This window comes from Arachis ipaensis, chromosome B07 (assembly GCF_000816755.2).
Source record: "Arachis ipaensis cultivar K30076 chromosome B07, Araip1.1, whole genome shotgun sequence".
In the NCBI taxonomy this organism is placed as follows: Eukaryota; Viridiplantae; Streptophyta; class Magnoliopsida; order Fabales; family Fabaceae; genus Arachis; species Arachis ipaensis.
The window spans coordinates 117,308,580-117,312,787 of record NC_029791.2 but is presented as its reverse complement, the minus strand read 5'-3'; positions in this window follow the sequence as shown (position 1 = coordinate 117,312,787).

Here is a 4,208-nt window from a genome sequence, read left to right as displayed (position 1 = left end):
AGGATTTATTTGTGCTTTTTCTTTCTCTGTTGTGGGTCGAATTTATAACCCAACAATAGAAAAAAAAACTAATAATTCAAGAATTGGCATTAAACCGATTAAATGGGTTAAAAAAATTACTAAAAACTCAAAACAAAGACATAAAAACTGAGATAACTATTAGTTGATGACTCAATAGCTTGTTATTGTAATTGTATTTAAATTTTTTTTTAATTTTTTGAATTAATTAATACCTTTTAAATATAATATAATTAAATTTGTTCATTTCAATCAGACATATATGCTGAATATGACCATAAATAATTTAGTAATATCTAAATCTACCAACAAATTGTTATATGTGTAAGAACATATCAAAATCAGTTGAAAATAAACAACAAATTATTAGAGAATTCTAATGCAGAAAGTTCTGCAATAAACAATAAATAATTTAAACCCACTAAATAACAACTCAACACTATCTTTTGATGTCTGCAAAATATATACCTGAAACAATACTATATCAATGTTAGTATACAAAATTATATAATTAACGTAATTATAAAATTGTTTATCAGGAGAATAAAATAATACGAATTTTTATGATAATTCTAATATTCTAAAAAACTATAAATGTACAATAAGAATGTATTATCCATTAGCACCTAGAATTTGTTAATTTTTTAAATTGATAATAATAAATTTTAATAAATTAATAAATTTAATTAAGAGATTTCGTTATTAGTTATTACCTTTTCATTATAAACTCTCAAAAACTTCATGTTCATGACCAACTTATTCATGTTCATATTGTACATATTGGTTTAAGTGTAACCCAATGCACGTGATAAGATTGAAATATATATTCTTATTGTGCATGGCATGAGTATTATATCATTGTTATTACACTCCAATAAACCATAAATATTTCAATGAGTTAATAGTAAAAATCGTCCCTGAAAGATACCCCGATCTCCATTTTGGTCCTCGAAAGTCAAAATTAATTGAAATCGTCCCTAAAAGATACACAACTTACTCACATTCGTCCTTCCTTCATCTCCCTCGCTGAGTTGGCAAACAGTCGCTTACGTGTGGCGTTAACTGCCAGCATGGCACTCAAGCAAAACGACGCCGTTTTGATACAATGCTCTCCTAGACTTGAAACGTTGCCGTTTAGTATCCAGAAGAGAGATTCAAACGTTGCAAAGTATAACCCCCTTCTCATATCAATCATCTGTCTCTGTTTCGCTCCAAAAACGTATCGTCTCCCTCAAGGTATGCTCTAAGCCTTTCACAGAAGTTCTGAACCCGCCATCAAGATTCGTTAGTGTTGGTCGACGATCACAATAGAGGAGTTGTCACTACTAGACGCAAAGTCGGTCTTATCCAGGAGCAACATTGATAGTGGAAGAAGTCATAGCAACGGTGGAAGGTAAGGATGAAACTTTTTGCATGATTTTTGAGCTATTCTGTGGTGTGATGTATTCCTAATGTCGTGATCTTAGTGTTCGTTTGATTTAGGCTAGGGTTTGGGGTGACCAAGGATTTGTGTAAATGTTCTTTTAGCAGTTTAGTGTGTTCGAATGTGTTGCTTTAACTGGCTCTGTGATGGTTTTTAGGTAGGGGTATTTGCTTTTAGTGATGGTTCTGTTGCATGTTCATTTTGGGGTAATGGTTGATTGGTACAAAGGGGGTTTAGTAGCTGGTGACACTTAGAGAATAGTTGTTGCTGCTCTGTTTCTTAATGGTGTTTTCGTGTTTGTTGATGTAGATGGAAGGTCCTCCCATGACGTTTGTCTTTCACCATGGTGGGTTGTTTAAATAGGAGAAGGATGGAGAGATAGTATATGAACCTGATAATACAGAGGTATTGATGGGTGTTGACGGAGACACACTCGATGTGTTTTTTATTAGGGGTTACTTTAAGGAGGTAGGATACATTGAAGTTGGACACTGTTGGTGGAAAGTTCCTAGAGTTTCCCTTTCGGCTGGGTTGAAAAAGTTAGTGACATATGCAGATTTGGTTGCAATGTGCAAGGACTATAGGAGGAACCAACATTTGATCAACTTGTACTTTGAGAATTGCATCTCACAGCCATCTTTAGTGGACAATATGGAGGAAGATATATTGTTTTTGGAAGCAGGAAGTAACAAGAAGAAGAATACTTCCAGGACTAAGAAGCACCATCCTCAACCTGCCAGGATGCCTCCTACAATGCCCAAGAAGCCAACCTCTGAACCCACTAAAGCACCCTCACATCCCAGTAAGCCCAATTTGCAGCCCACTAAAGTAGCCTCACAGCCCAGTAAGCCCAATTCTCATCCCACCAAGCGCTAGAACCATGATTGTCGTGCGACGGATGCCACGAACCACCACCACGACCTCCATTTCCTGTCTCCATCCTTGTCGTGAACCAACAGTTACACCTCATACCGAGGTCTATGCCCACCAAAAGCATTGACGGTACCTTATTTATCGGTGAATTTGGAATTAGGGTTTATCAACTCAGGGACTAATTTGACTTATTATAACGGACTTATCTTGTCAGCAACACTCTGGTACAACTTAGCTTCTGCCATGCTGGCAGTTAACGCTACACGTAAGGACCATTTGCCAACTCAGCAAGGAAGATGATGGAAGGACAAACCTGAGCAAGTTGTGTATCTTTCGAGGACGATTTCGATTAATTTTGACTTTCGAAGACCAAAATGGAGATCGAAGTATCTTTCAGGGACGATTTTGACTATTAACTCATATTTCGATATATATTCTTTTTAACATGTTTTCAAAACTAACTTTACCCACATTCCATTTGGTTGGTCATAATATGTGAGTAGATCCAACCATCTTTCGGTAAAATAGAGTTTATTGTCCCTCCGTTGGACGCTTACATCCATGTAATTAGAACTCGAATCAGTGAATATAGCTCATGGTGGTATTTGATGGATGAGATGTATTGTAAACGATTGCGGCAAAAGACAATCGCACTAGAATATTTGACGAAAAGAATAAGTTGGAGTATGAACAATCATTAAATTATCAAAAGAATAATAGAATAGAATGAATATATAAAAAATACTATAAAAAATTATAAATTGTACCTTAAAAGGACCAACTTCGATGAAAAACGAAGAATACATTCTTATTCTATAAAGTAGTAAAGGAAGAATAATAAATTAAAAAAATGAGTTGATTCTCATATCTAGGCTCATGAACTACAAAAAAATACTATATATAATCTTTATTAGAACAAAAATAATGATATAAATTAGTTATTATTAAGTTGATTTTTTATTATTTACATTATACATCATATATTTGCTGTGATTGAATAAGCCATTATCATATCATATACATTTTTATCATGATTAGAATTATAGATTTTTATTTTAATTTTTTAAGGTAGATATTAATATCAACTTGCCAGAAATTACAATTAATTCAAAATTATATTACAATAATTAAAAATTAAAATTATTGACAATTAACATAATTATGTATTAAATGCTAATTTGATGTATAATTATAAAAAAATTCTTGATAATTAACATAATTATGTAGAAAATAAAATATAGCAACTAAAATTAATTTTGTTAACTAATTGAAGTTAGGTAAACACAATAAACAATAAATAATTTAAACCTACTAAAAAATAATTCAACACTCTCCTTTGATTTTATATAATTATAATAAAGATATTTTCTTAAATTAGTATAATCATGCATTATTCATTAAATATTAATTGTAATATAATTGTAATATAATTATAATAAAAATATTTTTCTAAAATAAATTTAGAAGAGAGAATAATACTTTCATTTTGGAGGAAAAATAAATTCATAAAGAATTGACACCTTACTTTCATTAGTTGGGAGAAAATCCAATTTTAGTATATCAAGTAAATTTTTGTACGTATTAATTTTATATTTAATATTAAAACATGACAATTTACTATGTTATTTTACTATTAATGTATGTAGTATTGCATTATAAAATATAAAAATTGAAGTGATTATTATATAGCCTAAATGGATTGGACTAAATATAAAAATATAAAATAAGATAGAAATGACTATTCATTATTGAATAGTTTTGGTTGATTAGACTAAAAAAATCGAAAAACAGTCTAAATAAAAAGTCAAATTAACTTTAATATTAAATTCATTAATACGATTTTAATTTTATATAATAGTTAGATAATAGATTAGTAAAAGCAAATGGAATGATG